Source organism: Lonchura striata, chromosome 5 (genome assembly GCF_050655825.1).
Source record: "Lonchura striata isolate lonStrDom1 chromosome 5, ASM5065582v1, whole genome shotgun sequence".
In the NCBI taxonomy this organism is placed as follows: Eukaryota; Metazoa; Chordata; class Aves; order Passeriformes; family Estrildidae; genus Lonchura; species Lonchura striata.
In genome coordinates this window covers 47,619,035-47,634,503 of record NC_140707.1, presented here as the reverse complement: position 1 = coordinate 47,634,503, position 15,469 = coordinate 47,619,035, and the positions used below count along the sequence as shown (strand labels likewise).

At 34.6% G+C, this 15,469-nt stretch overlaps 1 protein-coding gene across 5 annotated transcripts in view; it reads left to right on the top strand.

Moving 5' to 3' along the window:
• LOC144246478 (uncharacterized) overlaps positions 1-15,469 on the top strand; it is a 49,783-nt gene that overhangs the window by 25,607 nt on the left and 8,707 nt on the right. The gene's annotated exons all lie outside the window — the stretch shown is intronic.

The window sequence follows — 15,469 nt, the reverse complement described above, 5'->3', positions numbered from 1 at the left end:
CCTGTTCCTCCTCTCCATGGCATACAAAGTAGTTACTCTTTAAGTTCTGAACACTTTTGAAAACTGAAATCCCTTCCCTTCCCTTCCCTTCCCTTCCCTTCCCTTCCCTTCCCTTCCCTTCCCTTCCCTTCCCTTCCCTTCCCTTCCCTTCCCTTCCCTTCCCTTCCCTTCCCTTCCCTTCCCTTCCCTTCCCTTCCCTTCCCTTCCCTTCCCTTCCCTTCCCTTCCCTTCCCCTTTATGTTTTACTGTATCAGGAAATAAAATATAGAAATATGGAAATTGTACAGTTTGAGAGCTTAACTCTTTTGGTACTGCTAGAGTGTTAGTCATCTTAAACAAGCAGCTCAGAAGTGCTCACATATTTCAAGTATTCTCTTTTTCTGTTTTTCAGTATTTCTCAATACAAATTTCACTGTGCCTGTCTGCCTTAATTTTTATGTCCTTTTCGTCTACTTCCTTTGAAGAAATTATTTTAAATTTTTTTTTACTGTACCTTACACAGCTATAAGGCATAATTTTCTCTTATCAATTATGACAGGCCCTTAGCTCAACCTTGCTCCTTCTAAAGTAATCAGGAGTGCAAATGGTGATCTAGAAGGCTCAGGAATAGCACTAAGTTGACATTTCTCAAGATATATGTAGCTCACCTCTGTGCCAGAGAGAGATCAAGCCTGGAACCACCTCACCATGCAGCTTGATTAGGAAAGGAGCTGTAACATATCTGAAAATACTTTTGATGAGCACAGAAGGTAAATACCTTGTCTGTTTGACTGGCATTATCCTTGGTATCACAGAGAAACTTTATTTTGCTAAATTACATCACTTGTTTGAAATGCTTTCTGTCTTCTCTGAGTTTTGGGTTGGGTTTTTTCTCCCCTTTAAGTTGTTTCCATTTTCAATTTCTCCAGCAACATGTTAAATATTGTTTAAGTCTTATTCCATCATTCATCATGAATTCACAAGACTGCCTCCTGCATCTCATGGTCTGAATTTTTTTTAAAATCGCAAGAGAACTAATATGTTTCAATAAAAGTGACATTTTGCCATCATTGGCTTCTTCTCAACCTGTGAACTTTAAGTCTTTTGGTCTTATTCACTAGATCCTAAAATCATTCCTCAGCTAAAATCTTCACAGGATTCAAAGAGAACTTTCTCTGAATTAAGACTGTCATTTCAGGTTTCTTTGATGGCTTTCCATTGCAAAATTTTACCTGACTGGTGAAGAAGGTGGGATGTTTTTTACACCATGTTTATTTTATATTGAAGAAAAAAGAAAAAAAAGAAAAAAAGAAAAATAAAAGAGGCTGCTTTCCAGCTTTTTTTTCCTTTTTCCTGAATAAAAATAATAATTCAATCTCTTATTTTATACACGAAGATACTACTAATATCATTATGAAATACACATCCATTTAAGAAATAGTAGAATCTCTTTTGTGGTAAAAAATAAGGAAGTAAGACACCTGGTACATTAGATGAAGGAATAACTGAAATAAACTCAATAAACCTTTGTGAATAACTTTTAGTCAAAAAACCCTGAAGTGGCCAAGAATGATGGTGAATCTTCAGAACAGACAAACAAAACAAATTAAAAACAAAAGGCAAAACCACAGAAGATTGAGAGCAGTCTGTTTGTAATAGGCTTTATGAGCATTAAAGCTCTCTTAAAAACATCATTCACAACTGCATGGGCAACCTCAGGAGTGACTGAACTTAAGCTCTGGAATCACAGAGCACAAACCAGTGTCTAAACTTAACCCACATTGGGAGGGAATATTGCACCTTCTTGTAAATGGTACACTAGAGTGGCCCATTTCTTTGATTTTTTGAAGTTAGAAAATGCTGAAGTAACTAGTAGGCATTAAAATAATAAGCCTTTAGGAAAGCAACATTAGATAACAAATTATTGTAGAACATAGTTCCTCTAGATGTGAGTAGAGCTCTCTTTACAAGTAATTTAACTATCAGACTGGGAGAAAAAATAACTGGTTTTCTGACAGTCAGTTTGGCTGACTCCCCCACCATCAGCAGATGCTCTTGCTCAGGACACAAGTCCCAGCGTTGTTTTCTTTTTTTTTTTTTGCATGTTCACACTATGTGGAATAGCAGGACTCTGATATTGAGTTCTCATTCTTCTGGGCAGAGCTCCAACTCTAAGCTCACCTCATGTGTCTTATGTGTGGCTGCCAGGCAGGTAAAGACAACTGTCCTTTAGAAATTACAAAGCAGATTTAGCAGCCTGTGAATGCCTTGTTACTGAGACTGATACACGCTCCTAATTTTTGGCACGGCTCCTTGGAGGAAAAAAGTAATCATGGAATACAGTAGGGATAATTACCAAATTGAGAAGAGAAAGCTTTCAGATGAGCAACAGGCATATTTTGGAGGAGGGAGAGTGTTTGCTATTTTTAATTACAGCTCATTAGACATAGAGAATCAGCTATCAAATCAGTGGGGAGACTGGCATAACTTCAGTAAAAGTCAAATGAAACACCAAAATATCATAAAAATCGGAAGTTTCTTTGCTCTGTTTTGAATTGTTTTCCTCTACAAATCTGCTTCTCTTGGCTGTACCACTTCATCATATAAACACACCCTAAGTCAGATCTCTGTAGGAAAACATCTGATCCAGCACCCATACCATGAATTTTCTGATGTATATCCACCTCAAGGAGGGAAAATTAATCTTTCAAACTTGTTTTATTCTGATCACCTGCAATGTGAAGTAAAGTCTTGAAAGTGGAAGTCATTGCAATCTACTGCTCAAAAACATGCTTTGAATCCAAATGAAAATGGTAGTATAAGTATAAATCATCTTAAATATGAATGATCTGCAGCAAATTAAGGCTATAAAAGCTGTAGGTGAACTTCTGCAAGAAAATGATCAGCAACTGGGAAAGATATGCCAGCTAATTTTTGACCAAGGAAGTGAGTGGCAGCATAGGAATCTGTGGTACAAATCCCACATTCATATCCATAAAGATAACTCCTAAAGTGATGCAACCGTGATGTCACATCCCTGAAGTATATCTCATTGCAATATAAACAGTACAACTGCAGATTTGGTGTATCTTGATGTCATTAAGAGTCTGTCATAGGGCAGTGATTATAGAAAATTGTTTATGCTATTGTAACCTCACATTTTATGTTCCCTATGTTAGCATTGAGTCCCTTTTTTTCTGTCATGTATTTCTCCTTTTATTTTAAATGTGGAAGTTGATGGATTTGGTGTAAAACTGTTTTAATTGAAGTTCCATTTAGATTCTACTCTATAGTATGATGAAATTCCAACTAGTCTAGCACAGTAATTAATTAGAAACCTGTTTAATACATAGAATGGTATGTCTCAATTTCTAAATTGCCTATCAAGAGTATTGCATTAAATTTTGATGTTTTCATGCGGAAGTAGTAGTGATGTCTATAATAAAATGTCTTTGGATCTGAGTTCAGAGGGTGATTTTGAGACTGAGAGGAAATGAGTCCAAGTGATATATAAAATGTAAATCATAACATGTACATTAATTCTGACCACTTGTAACCTTTGTGTCTCTCCTTCACACTTTTTCCTCATGTCTCTTTCCTCCATCACTTTTCATTTATGTGAAGGGCTTTGCTACATGCAAATGACACAAGATTTCTCTCTGAGATATGAGAAAAACAGATAAAGAACTTCCTTTACACTATTTTTTCAGAATTGCCCTGCAACCCTTTGTAGACAAGACACTCCTCATGACATGTTTGCTCAGATTTCAGAAAGATGGGAAGTAGCAGAAAGGCTAACACAAAGCTATATGTCTACACAGAGCACTGGTCCTGTAATTTTTAGGGACAAATTTGTCATAATACCCATATATAAGAAGTAATTGCAGGAAAGAATATGGTGTGCAGATGCTATTAATCCATTGCCATCAAGAGTGCAACATTCTTGCCACAACCAAAAAGGGATCAATAAACATATTTGAAAACAGACTTGGGGTTGGCTTTTTTAGCTACAGTTTCCTCACAAAACTCTTAAGTAAATAGCATTTTCTAGGCTATGCAAAAATAGGGATCTGATACAAAATATTCTGACTTCTTGTTCAAAGCATTTGAAACTGACTAATTTAAGTAATGTTAACGCAAGGAAATAAATTCAGTAATCGTTGCTCATGTTTACACTCCTTCTCTTGAAATTCCAATGAAAAAATAAAGCACCCAGCACCTGAAGAACAATATTTGCATGATATAATTATTTTTCCACATGAAAGAAAAAAATACTCTGTAGAATTAATGGTATTACAGAGTGAGCAGACAACATGATGAAACTGAATAAAGCTTATGAGGCAATGATAGGCATTGATTGCATGTGTTGCAGCAAGATGATGCAAAGTTCAGGTATTCTTTTTTGGGCCTCCCCTCAGAGTACATGAAGTAATTTTACTCCTTAGAAACCAGAGATATTCCAACTAAGATTTTTCAGGAAGCTTTGAAGGGAAATAAACATTTATTGTAGGCACTTTTGGTAGAGGCAAGAAATGTCTTATTGGAGGAGGGAAATACAGGGAAGTTATTCTCCATTGCATACACATAAAGCGATATTTTAAATTATTTAAATTTAATTTTTTCTCTTATTATATCTTTGATATAGTAAGATAAGCATTGGTCTTTGGTGCACTAATTGAAGTTTTCTGTTAGTTTTTCACCTGATTGTCATTCTTGAGCATGTCCATAGATATATGCCATGGTGTAAGGGAGCTAGTGCACACTTAAAACATGAAAACACCTTTCACTAACTTCTACAGTTTTCCCATTACCTACTCTTCTCAAAGCATCCTATGAATCAAATCCTCTGTTTTCATGGTAAAGTAGTACTTTTGCAAGGTAATTTAGAGGTTGAAATCTTCTATTGAGCTACATAGCAGAATTAGTAATAATCGTCCAATTTTGCCCATTACTACTTGTCCAATTCACTGACTGGATTGACTGTTTTCAGAGCAAAACTGTCATTCACATTGGAGACCTCTGCAATGGTTACTCTCTTCTTCCTACACTTGAATAAAATACATGATACTCACGTATTTATGAAATAAATATTATTACTGGAGTTCAACGCTCTTTTTTCCTATGCTATTAGTTCAGTTAGCTAAGTCTCTACCTACATGGATCTCTTTAATATAGTAGCTATTAACCTGAATAATTAGATATTTTCTATCATAGATTTAATTTTCTGTCTAGAAAGGGGCTTTGTTGATTTAGAATTACAAGGAAGATACCAGTTCTATTCATTTGTTTCATTGACTTTGGTAAGGCACCAACCAGGAAGCGGGGCTACATCTGTCATTTATAGATACACTAGATCTACAGATTCTGTGTACATTCCCACTAAGTCAATTTAAGGAACCATCAGCATGCAGTTCTCAGAAATAGCTGTGTCACAGCTGTTCTGTTGTGGGCTATTCTCATTAATGATAAATTAATAGCATGATAAAAATATCTGGGAAATAATATCAAGAGAGATCAGAAGCCATCTTTGAGCTCTGTGACATAGATTTAAAGGGAGAAAAAAGATCCTTAAGTCAGTGGATTTCAGATCTATAAAATAACACAAGGAGTTTATACACATATGCAAATGCCAAAAAGGAGAAAACTATTTTGAACAAAAAATGTTAAATCCAGAAAAAAATGCATTGTGTATTATTCCATTAATATTTTCTCTGAGAAAATAACTATGTGAGGGGCTAATCCTGTTCTCTACATGTACAAAACTCCCTTCAAGTCAGTGAGAGTTTTGCTGGTGTTAGAACTGCCTGATTAGTACCCAAATTTATTCAGATTTACAGTTTGAACTGACTCCTGATCTTTCCAGCAAAAATACAACACTTAGTGGTCCTGAATTCAGTGAAGACATCCACATAGACAGATTCTTATTTACAGCCAGAGTGATTTACAGGGGCAGAGACTAAATCTGCCATTAAGATTGTTGACATAGCCTTCCTCAAAAGCAGGCCAAGAAACATTAACGTAAAACTCTCTTCTTATTACTGAGTGTTGTTTATAGCTGTTCTGTCAGTTGCTCACCTCATATAGATTCAGTACACCTCCTCATGAATTCATTCCCCAATGCCAATTTTTGTGCTTTATTTCCCTTTCTGTTAAAGAGACCTAACTGCAGAAAAATAAATATTCTTCTGGTACTGGGAATATCGAATTTATATACAAATTGCATGAGAAGCTTTTATATATAGGCAGGCCATCAGCTTAATAATATTATAAACTCTGCTTGTTTCATTAAGCTGCAAGAGCATTTCATTTGCAGTGGCTTTTTTGGACACTGTGACAGTGTACCATTGCACATGAACTTGTGCTCTGAACAAGAACTTCAAAGCAATTTTAAAATCTATTACAAAATCTTCTTGACTATTCCAGATAGATTCTATTTGCTTGGCATTGTCAGAACAAGTGATTAATTAAGATAAACAACCAACACCCCAAAAGAGACAAACTAAAATGAAACTCCCTGATACATTACTAGAATAGAAACTGGAATTTGTTTTACCTGTCCACAAAAAATAATTTATCTCATCTGGATAAAATCTGCAACTTCGGTGAAGAAATAGAAAGAAAAACAATGAAACCTAATGCATTTGTAATTTTGAAGAAAATATGCCAATGTTTTCAATTAATAACCTGGCTATATAACTGTACAAATACCTTTCAAATAAAGTCTTTCAAAATAAGGGAGAGTTTTATACACCATCCTTCTGAACTGAAGATTTATGATATGTTAGGAAATAATTTTGTCCCTCTAAAGACTTGAGAACTGTTGGGATGACTGGTCTTCATTCAAAAGAAAATGCTGTCCTATCTACAATATCTTTGTGATAAGAGCACTCCTCAAATATGAGAAAAAGTTTAAATTGCTCTGCCTCAGGAAATTTGAATATTCATTTTCAACTGTTTGGCTCATGTTGCAACTACAAGACTGCAAGGATTTTGGAAAGGAAATTCTTGTTAGTCGTGTCTATTAAATTATTAAATATTCACAAGGACAAAGACTGCAAACGTAGCTCTGCACCATTTAAGACTCTTGTTGGACTGGATGTAGTACAAAAGCCCTGGGTTTAAATCCTCAGTCTTTTCATTAAGAGTTCAGTGAAAGCAGATACTTCCCCCTGGATTTTAAAGCTGAACTTTTCCCACCTAGGGAATTTGAAACAAAACCACCTTGAACATTCAAGTTAATTCAAGCATATTCTAACTACAGCATCGACATCACCCAGTATGAAGTGCTGACTTAGAAATATGAATGGCAGTGGTGCCTGTGAGGACAATGTACATTCTCCCTGTTTTCTGAGTCCTTCCTGTAAACATAGACTATATGTAAATTGTTATTATCAATGACTTTGTTTATATGCAATCAGGATATTATCTATGGTGTCATATAACATCATCATATCTCAGAACAAGCTGGCTCTATCTTTGCACTCCTGATATCATATTATGCTTTTACTTTTTTTGGAGTGTGTTATAATAAATGCCAACCATATCATTGATTCTTTGCATGAAGTCTTTATTTCTTGGGCAACATATTTACTTTTATCCCACTGCAAGACAATCATTATAACAACAGTAACCCCTTCTGGGTGCAGAGTAACCAATTATATTGAATTTTGTGAAATGAATTACTTTTTAGAGAGTAATGTATAATTAGAAAGATTATGTAAGGTGTAATCTCTGTATTTAAAAAACTACTGTTGCACCTAAAAACCCAAACTAACTTGAGTACTTCCTTTCTCCAAAGCAAATAATTAAAAAAAATCAGAGAAGCGTGGTAAGTTATGCAATTAATTATTGGAAGAGCATCTGGATCTTGAAAGTTTTAGCAAGCACAAGGAAATAATTGCAGTAGGATCTTCATTAGGTTTGATACATTTTGAATAACTTTTTTGCTGTTAAATGAATCATTGCTATTTGTCACTCAGGTATTTCTGAAGTAATTAAACTACAACATATCCTGGCTTGGTCCATGATATACATCCATAATGCTATTTCAGAGGTCAAACTGTGATAGTCTTGATTATTTCTGATTTATGTCAAGGCAGATGCATGGTTTTTGTATGTGTTCTCCATATCTCTGCTGAATTGTAAAACATGCTGAGCACAATGAGTTAGGTCATGCCTGCTCTTTAAAATGTGCTTTGCAGAAGATTTAGGAGAAGGAAAAAAGTGGACTAAGTATAGGATTTTGTACTCATTGCTAAAAGCATGGTCCATATCACAGTCAGTTTGTATTGCAGTAGTATTAAGCTATATGTTGAATTTTGCTTAAAACTCCATTGCTACAATGAAGGATAATCTTTAGTTTCAAAAGCACAGAGAGTGAAAGAAAACTGAGGAGGTAGAGCCACAAGCCATATTATTTGTGAAAGTTATATTTAATATAGGCCTTGATAATTAAAATTTTTCTGAGAGCTCTGAAAAGCATTCAGATCATCAGATTTAATGACTTTGGGATGCCTAAATTAGGTGTTTCAAGTTTGGGAGCCTAAATTCAATCTACATGACCTAATTTGAAATCTGTCATTTAAATAGGGGAGATCAGAATTTCTGGAAAGCAACTCTCATGTTTTAATACTCAAATGTGGATTAAGATCTCCAGTTTTGAGACCTACATTCAGTTATTTTGCTAGATCATGATCTTCTTTCTTTTAGAGCTGCAGAAAATGTGGAGGGACCCAACAGTGTCTACAGCAGCACTACAGGGGCATTTCTCTATTCAGATCTTGTTTTTGTAAGAATGGATTAGTTTCTGCTATTTTTTTTCCTGTTCCCTTAAAATGAAACAAGAGGGTATTTTTAAAGGTGTTTTATGACATTAGAGGTGTACTGAAAAGTTCTAAAACTTCTTAGAAGATACCTATCTAAGAAGAGGGGGGAAAAGGCTCTTTTGTCAATCTTGATAACAAATGCTATATCTTCAGAGCTTTTAAGGAATTGTAAACAGTGAGATGAACAGTTGCTGTTGACAGGAAGAATGAGGGCACAATTTTTAGACAAGGCAAGGATTAATAGAATCAAGGAAATGTGGCAATTAAAAGATTGAGGACATTAACACTCATTTAATATCTTTTATTAAAGAAGATAGTTATTGTTGTATCTTAGCTATAAAATATTTTATACATAACTGTTATTAGTAACTTGTTGATAGAGATTCTTGTTTGTAGAAAATAAATCAGAAAGTTTCTCATTATCAGAAAAACAATGTTTTGAACAAGACCAGAAATGGAATAGAGCAGTGACAGTTTTGTCCCATTAAAGTTATTGTTTTACTCTCTTCAGAGGAACATTATCTGATGTGAATAAATTCAAGAACAAGATGCAATACCTCGAAAGATCTTCTCAATTCCTCGGTTATCCTTGCAACCTGGAAGTTGCCTGCTTGATGCTTTATGAAAAGCACCTTTGAAAAGCTGCTCAGTGGGCTCACAGGGACAACCAGCCCATCTTTCCCACATTTAGGGATTCTTAAGGGCTCCTCCCAAGCTTGAGAGGCAACTTGAACCTGTTTACTTTATAAGGCAGGCAAAGATTTCCATTGAATAAAATTTTGGCTTAGAGCTCGTTCTAACTGCAAAATTCTGTGTTAGCCATGGGAATAAGCACAAGGTATTTGTCTGCTTAGATTTCAATAATTTATCCTCTGAGGCACCCAATGGATAGCAAGTTTAGCCAAGTAGTTTGAGGGAATGTTTAAACAGAACTTTTCCATGTATTAAACAAACACTGATGACTGACAGTAAAACATAAGTTAGTCATAAGAAAAATAATCACAGAATCTATTCCTATGATAGAGAGCTTTCCAAAGGTACACAAAATCCCATTTGAAGCTAAACAATGCAGCCCATTACTGTCAGAATTTCTTCCCTTTTCTTAGCCTTAGATATAATTTGACTTGACGCATTTGAAAAAACTATTTTTGCATAGCTGTGAAGTGCTTGGCCATAGCCTGAGCTTCCCACTATGGGGAAATTTATCAAGTGACATCTCAATTGTTAACTATTCTGTCAAGATGGGAGTATTTGAAAATGTAATTAATAGCTGTTTTTTGTGGTAACTTTGAGAGTTTTATCCTGTATTTCCAGACAATTGCTTTGAAACATATTTCCTAGTCACCTCTGCTTAGAACTTCTCTTTCCCCTCTCCTCGATCTTTAAAAATGAGGTCAAACCTGAATTTTAGGTCACAATGGAGAAGTACAAAAATCAGTAACTACTTCATACTGTCCCTTATAATAACTGCTTCATTTATCCACCATCTTGATGTTTTATCAAAAAGCTGAGAAGCAATGTGTTTCATACTCACTAATTATTAAAAAAAGACATCATTTTGATAGACAAATAATTCATCTTATCAATATATGATAATATGAAGACTTCAGTGTTATTCAAAACTTTATTTATTATTTCAAGTCCAAGACCTTAACATTCTAGAACTAGAATAGCTTTTCGATATGTTTTGCCTGGTTCTAAGAGGAAACAAAGTGGTTTAAATGCAGCTAAGAAACTTCTAAAAACTGCTTTACTACCACAGCAGTGTCTTCAGAACCCTGAGTACCTATTAAGGGTCTCTCTTAATGCAACATTTTGTATTTTTATCCTGGTGGAGTGGGCCCTGACAGCCAGGGCAGGAATATGCATGGCTTTACAACCTGCCCTGTCCCCTGCAATGTTCCAGCACCCAGAATGAAGTTCTTTACGGGAACCAGAAATTAAATTGGGTTAGTTCATTTCAAAAGATAGTCAATAAAAAACAGAGAGAAGCTCAAAATGAAAAACAGAAGCAGCTTGCTCCTTTCTAGAAGGAAGGGTAAGGCTCCTAGGTGTGATGGCCATACCAGTACTAAAGACAGAAAGAGGGGAAGTAGTAAAAGAAGCAAACCAAACCCTAACCCAAATTCAGATCCAGGTTCTAAGAAGCTCTTCAAAATGTAAAATTATAGGCACTTGAAATTGTCCTTTTAATTTCTGTATGCAATTATTTTACATTCACTGGCTCTTATGGAAGAGAAAAAGAGGCATGACTGAGGCTGGAAGACTAGCAGAGAAGAGATAAGGAAAGCACAGTCCTGTTCTTTGTTGCACTCCTTTGCTATAGAAAACTCACTGCTTCTTTTGCAAACTTGAGAGAGGTCAAAAAAGAAGAACAAATGTGACCCCTAGAAAATAATCTCTTTCATCCCTCTTGCTCTGCTAAGGATACACTTCTTGTCTTGCAAATGGAGCCATTTGACAATCATTGCTCTCAGTGTCTGGTTAAGCTTCATCTTTGGTTCTAACAACTAGTGCACTTTTGACCTCCCTGTGCTGTCGTAGACATACAGTGGCAAAAAAGGTCAAGGAAGAACTTTTCCACAAAGATTATAGTCTGGCAAACCTTTTCCTCTGGGCAGCCTTAGAACATGGATATTGGCCTTATTGGACTGATTTTAAGGAAATTCCAGGTTGCTGCAGTGTAAGCAAAGACTGTCTCTCTTCTACTATTGCTGCAGAGCCCCACACTAATGCCCTTTCTGACATACGCTTTTCTTTACACTTTCTTCCATGTATTTATGGTCAGCTTTCTGTGCCTTTCAAAAGGGAGGGGAATAAGAGATTTTTGTTCTCTGCAAAAATATGGGCTTGTCTAGTCATGGTGAGAGCAAAGGGGCCAGCAGTGACTGGGACAAGAAAACTAAGTGCACTTTTTGGAATTAATAAATTATTCATCTGCCCAGAGTTTATATATAAGCTCTAGATATACACAGAGTAATAAATATTAAAAAAAAAAAAAGCTTCTCTTTTTACACTAATAAAAACTAAGCCTTTCAGAAATTACTTATATAAATACTAACTTTTAGGTTTTAAAATAAGTTAATAGTGCAATAAATATTTCATTTTTGGCTTAAAAAATATTAAAATCTTGGTCTTGCACAAGTGGCCAGAAATTGAAATCAAGGCACTAGCCTATTATCTAATCTAGGAGAACTATTGGAAAGATTCACTTAAAGATATTTTCTTGTATTTGTTTTTTTTTATGTTTATATTTTAATTTACATGGTATACTACAAATAAACTTGGTGTCTGTCATTAGCCAGTACTAAAGGGCAATTTGTCATGTGTTATTACAGTGTGGATTTAGCAGCTTGAATTGTGAAAAGGATCTAAATTCTGCAAAATCTAGTGTTGGCAGCAATTATCACGAATTGCAATGCAAATTAAAATATATAGCTAGTTAATGTATTATATAATTTATAATATTATTTAGAATACAGGAATATACTTATATGTTAGTATATATTATTATATTATTATATATTTATATTTCATTTTTCCAAAATACTTACAACAGTAGAAAGTAAAGATTTAATTATTAAATAAATTGTTTTAAACCTCCTATTTCTAACTGAACCTTGAAATAGATTTCTATGTCTAGAATGTGATAATTGAGATAATGAAAAATATTAATATGCAACATCATAGCAAGCTTACCACACTTTAACTGCTAGAATACTACTTAGCCAAAAGTATTTGGCTTTGACAGATGAGGAAGTATAGTCTGGATGAAGCTACTATAGCATGAGGAAATCACTATGCCTTTTTAAAGCAGACAAAATTTTGTACTAAGCAAAGGCACTGCAATACTTCTTTGTCATTTGCCACACTTCAATAAGGTGCTGGCCACCTTATTCTTTAGGCAGATTCATCCCACTTCATTAGCACTTTTATGAGTTCCAATTAGTTGTTTCTGGTTTTCACCTATGTAACAGAAAGTTACCTTGCATAAAGACTGGCTATTTATGGGGCCACTGTGGTGTGTTTTACATCAAAACAGTACTGTCTTTTTAAGCAACTGTATCTTAGTCTCATCCAGTTCCTATATTGTATCTTGTGTCACCACTTATTTATTTATATACTGCTTTTCCCTAGTGTATAGAAGACCTCACTATCCAGCTTCCACTTTCCAACACTGCAGAAGAATACTCAAGGATCTTTCCTCCCCTTTTCATTCTAACCATGTTCTCTGTGTTGAAAATAGAATTTCCTAATATGAAAAATAAACCATGAGAGTCTGGAGTCTGCTTTATGGTGTAGGCATTACTAGTAGATAAAGCAGCAAGAGCTCCTTTTTCAGAACCACTATTTTGGGATCCTTGTGTAGGAACAGCTTGTCTTCTGTTCACTAAGATTCTCACAATGAAATTCCACTTATGGACTTCAGACCTATCTTTAAAAGTGGATTTGCATGAATGGAAGACCTTTATACTATGTAAGTTTGCTTCTTTTTAAAATTTGGCTGATGAGAAACATAGAATTTATTTGAGAGAAGGTGTACAGAGAAAGTTTTGGGGGTTGTTTGTTTTTACCTTTTAATAACAAACACATAATCTCCCAAAAACTACTGTATTGTCACCTCTAGTGCAAGGCAAAAATAACCATATAGTCACAAAAGGACTGGGGAAAATTACTCAAATGATATGTTCATTTGAATGTTATGGTGTGTTGTCTCATTGGTAATGAAGCATAAGATAAGAACATTTTAATCCAAACTGATGTTTCAGCAAATAATATTGTAAAGATGGTATATTTATGGGTTAGTTTGTAGATTCAAGTGTACAATTCAATAACTGTAGACATTGCAATAGTTGTTGTAGCCCACACTTACCTTGAGAAATGTTTTCCTTTGTTGTGCAGAAGCCACACCAAGTCACTCTACTCCATGTGCTGACTTATATACATAATTTATAAAATTCCACTTTCCAAGGAACTGATCTGTCATTTCATTTTTTCCTATTGAAGACTGTCAGCTGCCATTCACCAGGGTGTCTGGGAAGTTTCTCTCACATTTTTAAGCCTTTGTTTTTCTGCTCAAGACACATATTCAGTGCTGAAAGTCAAGATTTTCCCCAGAGGCCCATTTTTCCACAGCACCAGATCTCAATGTGTTTGTTGCAGACACTAAATAACTGCAGTTCTAATACCTCTAAAAATGTCATGTCAAACTTCTTTTTAGAAGAGCTGGATGAAATCTCAGCTCCTGTTCACAGAAGCCAGGGTTCAGCTCCAGATCTGTTTTGATGAAATCTCAGCCTCTGTTTACAGGTGCCAGTTGAAGAAGGTGAGACAGGGCAAATCAAGAACATTGTTCTGGTACTGCAAGAGTGACAGAAAGTATGTTCCTGAAATTTTTTGTCTTTGCATAAACTTCATGAGTATATAATAAAAAATAATCATTAGAATGTAGATTTCTAAAATTACCATAAACTTTCATTATATCACTATTTTAATTTTATGAAGCTTGAGATATATTTCCTTAGTGTGTTTACTGTCACAGTAAGAATCAGTAAAGATAAATACTGTTGATCATGATTGAAAAAAATATAAAAAAATAATTTTAGTGTATACCATATTCTAAAAGAACCACTTGAATCTTTGTGTGAGGATATATAAGTTGGCTTGCTGTTGAAACTATAGGCTTTTTCTAAGAAAAATTTTTAATTAAGAATTCCAGTTGCATGCAAAACACAGTTTCACTCCGGACTCGTGAAGTAAGAGCCCTGGTACAGAATTGTCTTCAATGAAAAAAAAGCATATTCTTGCATAAAACATTCAAAGTACCATGAAAGTCTAAGTCTTATTATTATCGGTGTATCACCTCAAATATGTTGTTGTAAATGTCATTATATCACATGAGTTTGAAAACTGTGTTCCATTTTGCACTTTATTTGACAAGGTGATTCACTGTGTAGAGCAGTTTAAGATGTCAGTTCCCATGGAAAGAATTCTCATGCGCATTCCTCCATCAAAGTATGTGATTAAAGAAGGGGTATTCTTCTGAAATATTGTTACCCAACTAGCTTGAAATATGAGTGTTTTCTTTATTGAAATATAATTTATCACAGTCAACTCTGTCTAACTAAACATGTATATGTTAAATACAATATATGAAAAGCTGGTTATAATTATCCATAAAATAGTATTTGTGATAAGTTTTTATGCTGCAACACAATGGTTTGTCGAGGAATTAAAATAATTTGGTTTTGACACCACATCTTCATTTTCAACAGTGGAATGATGAATTGAATAGATACCCAGACATTTTCTATTTTTTATTTTTTATTTTTTATTTTTTTATTTTTTTATTTTTTATTTTTTATGTGCCTTGAGTGTGTTGTTGGCTCATTTTTGATTGCCTCAGTGAAAGACAGAAATTTTCCATCTTGCTTCAGCCATTTTTGCATTGAATTTGGAAAATTTTCCCTGTCCTTTCAGCAGACAACAGATTTCATCATAGAGAATTAAGTTTGCTCTCCACTGCCATTCATTTGGACTAACCTCCTCTCTTGGCACAGCTGCCCATTCTATATTTACACTCTTTTACAATCTCATTAAGCTATTTGACTCAATAATCTAATGACAAAATGAAATTCTATAGATTAATTCTATATCGTGTGAAG